Below are 12,705 nucleotides of genomic sequence, written 5' to 3' on the forward strand. Positions count from 1 at the left end.
GAGAGAAATAGTGTATGTAGGGCAAGATTCATGATAGTGACACTAGTTGAATGATGACGTCTAACACGAACTTGGAATCTAAAGGCCTTGAGGTCCAGAAAATAGATCTGTAGAGATCAACTGCCGTGCATCCATTCACCTTCCCATAGTCAGCAGAGAAAGACTACTTCCTGTAGTCTTCAGTGGACCCTATTTCTCCAGAGATGAAACCGAGCAAAGATTTATTTTTCATAGTATTTACACAAGCTAACAATATAAGAAGTAAAACAATACCAAAAATTAACAATCTTTTCCAGGCACTCTAGACACAATTAAGGAGGGATTTGAGGTCCATCAGCTCAAGAGAGAATAAAAGGTGATACTTTCAACACTTCAGGCAAGGAGTTGAGCAGGGGATGGTGATGAGATGTGGATCCCGTAGGTCCCTGAGGACTTGAGTTGACATCTTCTAGTGAGGGAGGAATTACAACTCTACTTTGGGGTTCCCCCACATGCAGGTGATATAAGCAAACAGCAACTTCACTGATGAGATACTACATGTCAATTCAACTTGCTTCAGAAATATACATGGTGATATTCTTATTTTTTTCTATTTAAAGAAGTATTTTTTTTTGTTTTTTCAACATTATTGAGGTAAAATTGACAAAATTATAAGTTATTTAAAGTGTAGAACCTGATGATTTGGCATACAAACACACTGTCAAAGGATCCCCCCTACCAAGTTAATGCACACATATATGTTGATATTCTTAAAGGCCCACATAACTATAGTTGTCATAATTCCTGGGTATATACTTATGATTCAGTATGATCTACAGTCCCAGCATTGGTATCATCTGGGAACATTTTAGAAATGACGATCCCTTTACAGAACTATTGAAAATTTAAGAATAATCAGAGATAGTTTGTAGATAAAACAAAATTTGAGAAGCACTAGTATAGAACATCTATGAAGTTAGGAGCTAGATTACCCATTGTAAAAACAATTTACCAATCCTAATAAAGTAAGTTAATCAAGCCAAATATACTCTTACTTTTCAAATATAGAATTTATACCCAACTTACAAATATACCACTTTATAAATAAGTTGCTCTATCCTATTTTTTTTAATTTTTATTTTATTTATTTGAAAGAGAGAGAGAGCGTGCACAAGCACTAGTGGGGGAGGGTGGGAGGAGCAGAAGGAGAGGGAGAAGCAGACTCCCTGCTGAGCAGGAAGCCCAATGTGGGCTCGATCCCAGGACCCCGAGATCATGACCTGAGCTGAAGGCAGACGCTCAACTGACTGAGCCACCCAAGTGCCCCTGCACTATCCTTTTTTAAATTTAAGATCTTCAGGTTCCAACTAACAACTGACCAAAGGAAAAAAATCTCACTGTTTAAGAGCATTTGATTTGGAGGTCCAGGACCCAAAAGGAATTTGTAGATTGGGATCCTAAATACTTTACTATATTTTTACTGTATATACTGTAACTAGCATATAGACATGCTATTAAATACACTACTATAATAAAATTCTACATTTCAGAATAAGCAAACACAAATTTTCAATTGCAAAAAGAGAGAGGGAGAGAGAGAGAGAACGAGAGAACAGGAAATTAAACATTTTGAAAAACCAAATGAATTTAGTACAAATATTAAAGAATAGAAAATTTAACTCTAAAAGAATACTCTCAACTGAGAAATTAAACATTTTAAAAGTTATAGTGTATCTAATATCCATAAAATAAGAAAAAAAACAAGTTATTATGTGGTAGGAATAAATGGATTTTTGAAATTTTAATATATTTTTCTAAATTAGGGAGAAAAATTTAATTAATAGACTGAGTAGTACTAAGAGCATAGATAATGATGAAAATTTGAGTATGAGGACAAAAACTGAATATTCTCCCAAAATGCAGGTGATACAAGCAAAAATATGGAAAATGTTAATGAAAACATAAGATACCAGATGATTCAAAATTTCTCTTATCCTTCTTAACAGTAGTTGCACAGGGAGAAACATGAGGTACCTGAGATGATATAAAAATAAAATAGGGCGCCTGGGTGGCTCAGTTGGTTGAACGACTGTCTTCGGCTCAGGTCATGGTCCTGGAGTCCCAGGATCGAGTCCCACATCTGGCTCCCTGCTCACAGGGAGTCTGCTTCTCCCTCTGACCCTCCTCCCTCTCATGCTCTCTGTCTCTCATTCTCTCTCTCGCAAATAAATAAAAAATTTTAAAAAAATATTAAAAAAAATAAAAATAAAATAAAATTGCAACAGAAAATGTTCCAAAGCAGAAGAAAATAAATCAAATAAAATCAAAATCTAAAACAGCAACAAGCATAGAAATGTTTCCAGGAAGAAGAAAATAGTTATGCACAAAGGAAAAAAGAGTCTAACTGGCATCAGAAGTTTTAAAGACAACACTGGACGCAAAAAGACAGTATCAGTTCGACTAATCCTTTGCAAAGTACAAAGGCTAACACTGGTTTTCTTAAACAAATAAGGGATTTGCTGGAGCTATATAAGTGGATCATATAACTAATATCAGTATAGATGAGTAGGTGTAGAAATTAAAAAAAATAAAGATATTTCACAGACTACACTGCAGAGACAATTTGGTCAGAAAACTACCATTACTGCTGCTGGGTACTGCGCTTACTGGGGGCAGATATGAAAAGGAAGTTCCGCCTTCTTTTTCATCTCCCCTCTAGTCTCTCTCTCAATCTCTGTCTCTGTCTTTGTATCTCCAGCTTCAGTACTCTAGGAAAAACGGTGTACTTGACTGATGCTTCCTCTAATGCTTATACCTTAACTATTAGTGGCTGATGAGAAGGAAAATCCCTCTCATTATGATCCTACAGGTATGAGGCAACAAAGCATCACACTAACATTATGAAACTTGGAAAGCTACCCAAAAATTCATGTTGTAATATGAACAGGATCTTAGGAATCTCTATATTCCATTCTATGTCTCCACAACCTCAGTGCATGACAGAAATCTTAATTCCTCTCTCACCACCAGAATTAGTCATCTCAGAGAGTGGTATAACTGCTCATCTTGCCTACGACTCAGGCACAAAGATCCACAAATACATGCAGGAGGCAGGCTGACCTTCCAACAATGGTGGAATCATTGCTGCTTCATAATGAAAGCATTTCATTCATAATGAAAGTATATTGTGATTCATAATGAAAGTATTTTTCTTTGGGGCCCTAAGAGCATGATATCAGAAGACCCCGTAATCACAGGGAAGAATGGTAAAAGTGTACTAGTGATTAATAAGGTGTAATTGTAAGAGAAATCAATCCCACTTCTAATATTTGGTCTCAAATCTATGAAATCTGAAAATGGGAAGAACAGTAATCTATTTTGTTTATTAGGTCAAAAAATATACAATATCTTGAAGAACAGCACCTTTAATACTCCTAACCATGGTCTAGCATTTCAATAAAATAGAACACTATATTTTCCGGCTGATTTGGCATATGATAAGACAGGTACATCACATGGCATCAGCTCTTTATTTCTTTCACTGCAAAAGAGTTTTTCTTCAGAAGCAAAGTTGTATGGTTTAATAAGTTTTAACAGATCCAGTAAACATATGAATAAAATTAATAATAGAAATTTCTCAGTTGAGAGTATTCTTTTAAAGTCAATAATAGAAAAATGATGGACAGGATAACATGTCCAAATCCTGTGTCTAAATCCAATGCCCCCACCAGTGTAAGAAAAGTCCAATGCAATTAATTGGTTTTCTATCTATTCTTCTCCCCAAGCTATAGTACCTGGAAAGAAAAAAAAAATCTATCTATAGCAGGTATGTAACTTATTCCCTCTCTCCTTGGTGACACTTACATCTGTGTTGACCTCAAAGATCTTTTTGTAAAAAATAGTTTTAGTAGAAGAAAGAGAGTCAATAAAACTACCTAAATATGTTCTGAGCAGAGTATACTTGATCCGTCTAGATTGCTTCTCTGAAACAAATTTGGTTGTAAACTAGAACTTTAACATATAAACTCTTCAGCTTATGTGATTAAAAAAGGATAAAAACTAAGTCCCATACTGAAACAGCTTCCTCTGAGTTCACACCCATGATATATAATTAGTGTTAGCATGCATCTCTGAAACCCAAATATGTACCAATGCTGAAAAGAAATAATTTGAAAGTTTAGGGCATCACAGGAGACAGAAATGGTATTCCTATGCTTGGTTTGTGCTCATATCCTTTGATATTATTAGTAAATTTGGTCATGTGTAAGATCTATGATTCCTGGGAATGTGTGTTGCTACTTTAATTTTTTTGTCAATGAGTATCATTATGGGGGAAGATGCTTCCAGCAATGGGAACATGTCACCAATGGCTTTATCAAATGTTGTTTTATGCATTTCAATTGTTTGACAATAGCATCCCTTCCATTCTACAATTGTAATGACTTGTTCATAAGCCCATTAATTGACATTCACAGAATAAATCCTCTAATCCATAGTATTTATTACGAAGAACTTCCTCACCTCTCTTTTCCTAGCAGTTGCATTGATCACATATATACACTAAGATGCTGGACCTAAGATTTTTAGTCTATGAACTGTTGATGTACCTCTTACTCTAGGCTCTTTATCACCAGTTCTCCATCCTTTCCAGCCATAATGGCAGAGAGGAAGGGTTTTCGTTTTAACTATATAGCCCACACCAGATAGAAAGCTTTCCATGACTCTGAACTCCACTCAAAATTGGCTTTATTAGTGACTCAGCAAATTGGTTAAAGCAGCATACACGTATGTTAAAACTCTAGGATATCCCACGACCCTGCAACTTTATCATGAGACCATTAGTGAAGAGGAAAGGGCTCAGCAAAAATGCATTGATAACAGACAAAGGAGGAGTCCATGCTTTATCTAGACAAGGTTTTCCATGTGTTCCATGTGTTCACTTGCCCGTATAACTGACTGGAAAAAAACAGATCCCAAGCCAAATCAGTTCTTAGGGATTTATATTTGCCAAAGATACCACAAGCCTGGCCTGGAAAGCACAGTGGCTGTTGGATTGCTATGGCAAACTCTGGGCTTCCAGTCTGCACCAGATGGAAGCCGGCCGTGAGAGTCCCGGTAGAGACTGAGCAAGGAGACTATTCCCGGGAGCAAAGCCAGTGTCTACAGAACACAGTGTGATGGGAATCAACCCAGAGAGTCAAACTAGTGTCTCTACAAGTAGTTTGCTCTGCTGCCAAGGTAGGCAGTTTGCAAAATTCTTGCCCAACAATATTTCATAATGCCTATGGATCAGGAACTGCTGGGAGCTTCTCATTCTTTTGTTGTCTGCTGCTGCTGCTTCTTCTTCTGATTTGAGTGTAGACACACAATGTTACATTAGTTTCGAGTGTGCAACATAGAGATTTGACAAGTTTAAACATTATGCCATGCTCACCACAAGCATAGCGACCATCTGTCGCCATACAACACTATTACAGTATCACTGACTGTGTTCCTTGTGTTGTGCTCTTTCTTCCCATGACTTATTCCTTCCTTAACTAGAGGCCTGTATCTCCCACTACCCTTCACCTTTTGCCCATCTCCTCAACCCCTATTCCTCTGGCAACTGTCAGTTTGTTCTCTGTGTTTATAGGTCTGATTCTGCTTTTTGTTTGTCTGTTTATTTATTTGTTCTGTTTTTTAGGTTCCACATATAAGTAAATTCATATGGTATTTATCCAATAACTCCACCACTGGGTATTTACCCAAAGAGAACACAATCATAATTTGAAAGAATGTATGCATTCTTTTGTTCTCTTAATGGAACAATCTGAACTGTCTACGCTGTTCATACAGCACCACTGAATACTGGCTATGAGATGTTAAGATATTTTTTCATTAGATTATAGGTCACCAGACCACAAAGAAATATATCCAAAATGACGAAGTCTACACCACACTTAGAAATTGTAGACCTGGAGGGCGCCTGGGTGGCTCAGTTGGTTAAGCGACTGCCTTCGGCTCAGGTCATGATCCTGGAGTCCCGGAATCGAGTCCCACATTGGGCTCCTGCTTGGCAGGCAGTCTGCTTCTCCCTCTGACCCTCCTCCTTCTCATGCTCTCTGTCTCTCATTCTGTCTCTCTCTCAAATAAATAAATAAAATCTTTAAAAAAAAAAAAAAAAAAAGAAATTGTAGACCTGGATATGGATGTGGTAATTATTAGACTTGAGTTGCTTCATTTCAAGGAGGTTTAAGTTTGTGCTATAGATAACAACAAAAGTATTCAAGGATATTTGGGTGCTAGAGGCAAGTCTGATCATTGTGCATCACATGCAATGTCCTCTTTTTCTATTTAGCAAAAGCACCTCTGAGTCTTAGGTATGTTACTGAAGTCAGGCTCTTGGGAGTCAGGTTCTTGGGTCCATCAATGATAGAAACAGGGCCAGACCCAAAAGTCAAAAGCACAGTCAAGGCCCTACTGGGGCAATAGCACGAGCTGAAGGGAGACACAGCTCCAAGAGAGAGGAGTCAGGCTGGCCTCCTGCACCAAAGGGGAGGTCCTGCTTATATAAAGTCCCCACTCAGGTTCCCACTCTGGTACAAAATGCTGATAAGGGATAGAAAAGTGTCTTGTTCTGATTGGTTGATATTGGCAGGCAACTCAGGGAACTCACTGTTTTTTAAAGCCAGGGTCTTTCAGGTTTGTGGAGCCTCTGTTCCTTCCATCAACAGGAAATGGCTGACGCTGTTGTTTATAAGTCTGGCTTGTATATTGGGCCACATCTTGGTTTTGCTTGGTAAGAGAAGTGGGTTAGGAATAACAGCCAAGAGGAAGTGCCTCAGGTGCATAATGGTTTTCACTTGGGGCTTCCCCGCCCTGTGGTCCTTGACTGTGTCAGGTAGGCATATGTAGACCAAGCTAGGCAAGACATGCTTTCTCCCTTTGAAGCTAAAGATGTCACTGTGGTAAGTACTTGATAATGAGGATGTAAACAAAAATGATAGTTTTTAACATCACTGTGAGAATTTAAGTGACTGAGATACAATTACACTTTTACCCCATGTATTTGTATTTACATATATTTACTCTTAATTCAAAATATCCTTGACATATTTTTTTAATGACCCCCCTTTCAAATTTTGCAGCCGTATAAATATGTATGTGAGGGAACAGTGACTGGCAAGGAGAAGAAAAGAGTAAAACCTAAGAGACACCCAACGCATAAGAGACTGTTGGAGAGATTTTATTTTCCTTTGTCACAGATGGGAGAAATCTGAAGAGAAACAATGGTTTAGAGAACATTCCTAAAGACTAGAAATCTAGAGACCTGCCCATTAAAATAACGATCTACATTTTGAAATCAAAGCATCTGCCTTATATTTATGTTCTATTTATATAGATTAATCCAGCTAATTAGCTATATCTACCTAGAAAATTCTTATATATGCTTTTCTTTGTTCTTAATAGATGGAAGGGTAGAGGACTTTTTATGACAATATTATGTTTGGGACATAAAATAATACATCTTTGAAATTGGACGTTCCTTGCAAAGACAAATGTCTTTTTTTTTTTTTTCCAAGTTTCAGATATTTATTATTCAGTGTAAACCGCAACACAATACACCAACATGATTTCGTGCATTTAGAGGGGAAATATTTCCTGGATAAGTGGAAAATTGTGTGGATGGCTTCTGGAAGACCTTCATTCTAAGCAGCTTTATAGGGAAACATTTCATTTAGAAGTCTGGACCTTCTTTCTTCAGTTTGCTGTAATCTACATTCACTGAGTAGAACTTGTATTGATCATTGGGACACAGTTTGTTCCAGGGTTCTGGGTTATTCCTCCTATCCCAACTGCCATCTGGATTGAACAATGCCAGGCGCAAGACACACAGCGCTGCTCCAGTAGCTCCCGCCCCAATAAATACGAAGAGGGGGATCGAGCTCGGACGCTTCTTGGCCTGACTGATGATCGGGCGTAACATGGTGCTGCAGAGGCCTCCTGTCCAGGAGAAGAAAAAACCAAACGTGGAAGGCCCGGCACTAAGTCAAGACAAATTTTGTCTTTTTAAAATCTTTTTTTTTTTTTGCAAAAACGGGAAAGGAGAAGTCATTTTTAATATCTCTTTAAAGGTGTTTTGAATTTAGAGTAAATGCCATGAAGTTTTGCTACAGCTGCGATGAAGGATGGGGATGAAAGTACAGGCGTACTTCTGTCACTTAGCAAATTCTCATAATAGTGTCAAACCTAAATCTTGTGTAAAAATGACTAGGATTTATGGTAGGAACTCTGCAAACCATTAACTGTTTTGTGTATACGTCTAAGCAGCTAAAAGTAATTTGTGGTAAAAGCACTAGTGTTAATAAATTTCCATATCTTAAAAGACTTACTGCTGGTAAATTTGTGGAGCCATTTAAAAAATTTCAACCTAAAGACAGTTTTATCTTCTCCTTGTTTGTTTTCTCTTTTTTCTCTCTATTCCCAAGCTTAGAATATTTACTGTTTTGCTTCCTCTCAACTCAGCCTCTACTTCTGCAGATGGCCTAATGAATGCATACACGCCCCGTAACTATGAAAAGTTAAAATGAAGGAGGTATGCTTCCGAAAACAGGCTAGTGAGCAAGGCAATTGTACTAAATTTACCTTTTCTGTAATATTCCAGCAGCTCAAAAATTTCCTGACTAGAATATTTCTTTGAATATATGCTAATTTGCATAGAACAAAATACATTTTAGAGGATAAGAAAACAAAATTTGCTTGTATCGTAATTAGATACTCTGTGTGTGCACATTTGTCTGTTAAGTACCTGCACAGAGGCCTATTATTAAGAACAAATTTGCAAGGAGACTTTATTGAATGCTCGGTCATAATAAGAATTCAGACACTTTTCACATATTACCAAAAAATATATACAAATGTAAACAATATAGAATTGTACTGTGCCAAAATAAAAAACAAGTTTCTGAAATGATTCCCTGACTCCCAGATCCTTTCTTAAAAGGAAAATTCTTTTATGTTTGGAGTATTCACTTTAAGTGATCACTCCATAATATACATTATATGAATTTATATCTATTTCTTCATATATATATATATATATATACTTTACTCTCTAATGTCTTTCCATCTTTGGGAAATTAAAGTTTTACTCACTTATGATCATCTTACTATCACTCACTTTCTATATTTGTATTATTAACTTTATTTAGGTAGAAACTAATTCAATTCAGTTAGTTTAAATTAGCATATTTTTTAGGGGCGCCTGGGTGGCTCAATCGTTAAGCATCTGCCGTTGGTTCAGGTCATGATCCCAGGGTCCTGGGATCGAGCCCCGCATCGGGCTCCCTGCTCCGCTGGGAGCTTGCTTCTCCCTCTCCCACTCCCCCTGCTTGTGTTCCTGCTCTCGCTATCTCTTTCTGTCAAATAAATAAATAAAATCTTTAAAAAAAGAAAGAAAGAATAAATAAATTAGCATATTTTTTAGATTGCCTGGATTCAAATTCTGACTGATATTCTCTCTCCCAAAAAAATATATGTATTTTAGCATATATTTATTTTGAGAAAGTTACATAACTTTTCTGTCTCTCCATTTTCTAGTCTGTAATGTCAAGACAACTGGCTATGTTGGAGGCAGTTATGTGAGAGAATGCATATAAATTAGTCAGAACAGTACCTGGCACTTTCAACTATGTAATAATATTATCCAACCTCATAATCATTATTGCCATTAAATCTATGGAAGTATACAAATATTTCTATGATAATTGCATTCCTACCTTTTGTTACATCTATGTCAGACAGTTAATGCTAGACCGTTGTTAACATCCTTTGCCTATCTACCTACTCGGTGTAAGACAAGATGGCTTCCAGTTACATTCAAGTATAAAATAACTTTTTCAATTATCAAAGTACAGTTATTTAATATTTATTTCTATAGGCATAATTAGATTCTCCATGCTTTTCAGATAAATTGACCCTCAAAATTGAAAATCTTTGAAAATATTACATCTATAGCATTAAGGCTATGCTAACATCATTGAATACATAAACCAATTTGAGGGATAGAATTACATTATCTTTGTCATGGCTTCATTGCCTTCATTCTTGCCAAGTTCAAGAGAAAACATCTAAAATGATAACTTTTAAGACAGTATTTTTTAATTTTCCCTCCTTATTCAAAATCATATCCCATTTTGCTTCATAAATGGGTCATAGTCTTTTTAAATATTCTCACTTGATATTACTAGTATTCTTTCTTTTGTTTTTGCTTACACAATGAACAAAAGTCTTTAAACATATTAGCATTCTTCTCTATTACACTATAATTTTCAGAGACTCTTACCCTCCTGCTCCACTCTGCTACAGCTGCTTTCTAGGATTGCATTGTAGCTCAATCCTGGGAATTAACTCCATTGTACTTCAGTTGTAGGTCAATATTTTATTATACATAGACCATATGTCTTAATTTTCTTGATTTTCTTCACATTGTTTCTTATTTGCTTTCACAGTTGATTTCTATTTTGGTTGTATTGAATTAAAAGTTCCAAATCAGGGCACCTGGCTAGCTCAGTGATCTTGATTCAGGGTTATGAGTTCAAGCCCCATGTTGGGTGTGGAGATTACTTAAAAATAAAATCTTTACAAAAATAAGATAAAAAATCTAAGTTCCAAATCACTCTCTTGGAATATGAGGCATTTCTTCATTTAATTACAGAAAAATGTGTGGGCAACCTTGATTTTCATTTTCTCATGGTTAAATACATTCTTCTTCAAGTCTTTAGATTATAATTTTATTCTTATTGTTTTGAAATTTCCATGAGAATATACTTTTCTATGGGCCTTTTAAATATAAACAGATTGAGGGGTGCCTGGGTGGCTTACTCGGTTAAGGGTCCAACTCTTGATTTCGGCTTAGGTCATGATCTCAGGGTTGTGAAATCCAGCCCCCGTCCAGCTTCATGCTGGGTATGGATCCTGCTTAAGATTTTCTCTCTCCCTCTCCCTTTGCCCCTCCCCAGCTACCTCTCTAAAAAAATTTAAAAAAATAGTAAGTATAAACAGCTTGACATTCAATGCACTATTTTTGTTGGGACACATGCTTAATTACAATGTTAGAATGTTATCTACTTTTATCAATTCAAAACTGCTTTCCTACTGTTTTGTAAGTTCTTTTTTCTTTTGAAACTGCTATTAATATTAACCTCTATGACATTAATTTCTAATATTCAATTGAGGTGCAATTGACATAATAAAATTCACATAAGTTGTACAATTTGCTAAGAATGTGTATGCTTGTGTGTGTGTCAATGGAACATCACCGCAATCAAAACAATGAATACATCTATCACCAAAAAAATTCTGCTTTCTGTCATTATAAATTAGTTTGCCTTTTCTATATTTTTATATAATTGGAATTACATTTGTATATATTCTTTTATTATCTAGCTGCTTTCCTCAGCATAATTATTTTGACTTTCACTCCTGTTGTTCTCTTTATCAGTAGTCTTTCATTTTTTTTTTTTCTAAAATCATCCCACTGGATAAATATTCCACATATTGTTCATACATATAACTGTTAATGTCCATTTGGGTTGTTTCCAATTTTGACAATTACAAATACAGCTTCTCTGAATATTCATGCATATGTTTTCACACAGATATATGATTCATTTTCTCTCGAGTAAATAACTAGATATGTTAAGTTTTTAAGAAACTGACAATTTCTAAAGTCATTGTAACTCCTTCCTTCCTTCCACCCTTCCTTCTTTTCTTCTTTCCTTCCCTCCTTCCTTCCTTCCTTCCTCTTTTCACTCCTCCTCCTCTTTCTCTCCCCTTCTTCCCCCCTTCTTCTTTTTCTCTCCCCACCTTATCTCTCTGTCTCTGTCTCTTTCAGTTTTGTTTCTTTGTCTCTCTCTTCCTTTTTGATGGCTGTTGTCTCAACTTAACTTTCTAGACCTACAACTAATATCTTATTTCCATCTTAGTGACCAAAGTTTTAATTATAAATACTGCTTTGTTATCCTCAGATGGTGGTGTTGTTTCATGGTATCTGGTTCTTATATGAATTAATCTGTGTGTGTGTGTGTGTGTGTGTGTGTGTGTGTGTGTATGTTGGAGGGATAGAATAAGTTCTCAAATTCCACTATGTATATTTATTATTTATAAATGCTCTTCTATTCCCTTATTCTGTTGTTTATCCAGTATTTACTTTTTATAAGTTTATTTTGGTCATTCTTTGATGTCCTTCCTTCCTTCCTTCCTTCCTTCCTCCTTCCTTCCTTCCTTCCTTCCTTCCTTCATTTTCTCTTTCTTTCTTTCTCTAATAGGAGAAATAGAGTTGGGGTTGTGTTTTTTGTACTATAGTAACATCTTGAGTCAAAATTAATTTCTTTTGATTATATGATTTATAAATTTTATTTTAGACTCATATTCAAAAAAGGATTAAGTTAATAAAAACAAGAGCATATAGAAAGTATGTAACACTTTTTTTCTTCCTTTCTAGGCAATAATAATGATAATATTTCTCAATAAATGAGACTTTCAAATTTACAGATTGAAGTAAAAGCAATGTTAAATGGTTGACTCTTTAAGAGGTACAAGAAATGTTTTGTTATCTGAAGAAATAAAACTGAATTTTACAAAGAGTAGAAGGATAACACAGAAAGGGATAATTAAATAACAAAAAGAAACAGCATCTACTTCCAAATTCTATGAAGGATCTTATCGTTATTTGTAAGTGTTTGT

General features: G+C 35.8%; 1 pseudogene; it reads right to left on the bottom strand.

Moving 5' to 3' along the window:
• Positions 1-7,522: 7,522 nt before the first annotated feature.
• Positions 7,523-7,945, bottom strand: LOC118532317 (cytochrome c oxidase subunit NDUFA4 pseudogene; annotated as a pseudogene).
• Positions 7,946-12,705: the final 4,760 nt, after the last annotated feature.

This window comes from Halichoerus grypus, chromosome 4 (genome assembly GCF_964656455.1).
Source record: "Halichoerus grypus chromosome 4, mHalGry1.hap1.1, whole genome shotgun sequence".
Classification (NCBI taxonomy): Eukaryota; Metazoa; Chordata; class Mammalia; order Carnivora; family Phocidae; genus Halichoerus; species Halichoerus grypus.